This window comes from Austrofundulus limnaeus, unplaced genomic scaffold, assembly GCF_001266775.1.
Source record: "Austrofundulus limnaeus strain Quisiro unplaced genomic scaffold, Austrofundulus_limnaeus-1.0 Scaffold290, whole genome shotgun sequence".
Classification (NCBI taxonomy): Eukaryota; Metazoa; Chordata; class Actinopteri; order Cyprinodontiformes; family Rivulidae; genus Austrofundulus; species Austrofundulus limnaeus.
The window spans coordinates 211711-212182 of record NW_013952692.1 but is presented as its reverse complement, the minus strand read 5'-3'; positions in this window follow the sequence as shown (position 1 = coordinate 212182).

Genomic DNA, 472 nt, shown 5'->3' with positions numbered 1-472 from the left:
TTTATCAATGGTCTCCAGGAACAAAACAACAGTATTATTCATCCTAGTCGCTGCTTTCACACTTTCATATCCAATCACTTCTCCCACCGCTAACGCACACTCTTCAACCGAGTAATCCACGCCCACCGGCACCTTAATGCCGTGACGACGGGACAGACTCCCAAAGCCAAAAGTTTTCCCGGCCATTGCACCAGCTCGGTGCTGCCGAAGAGGAAATTCAGAAACCACCCGTGAACGTCAAATAATTTAAACAACTAAATCACACGAGAATCACACATCCAAAGTAAAAGAAAAAGCACCTCAAACCTTTTTTAAGACGCTCACTTCCACTCTTGCCTCCACCCGTGCAACAGACGCTCACGCATGCGCACAGGAAAGAAAGAAAGAAAGAAAGAAAGAAAGAAAGAAAGAAAGAAAGAAAGAAAGAAAGAAAGAAAGAAAGCATTATTGCCCACTGCCGTTTGGCAGCTGG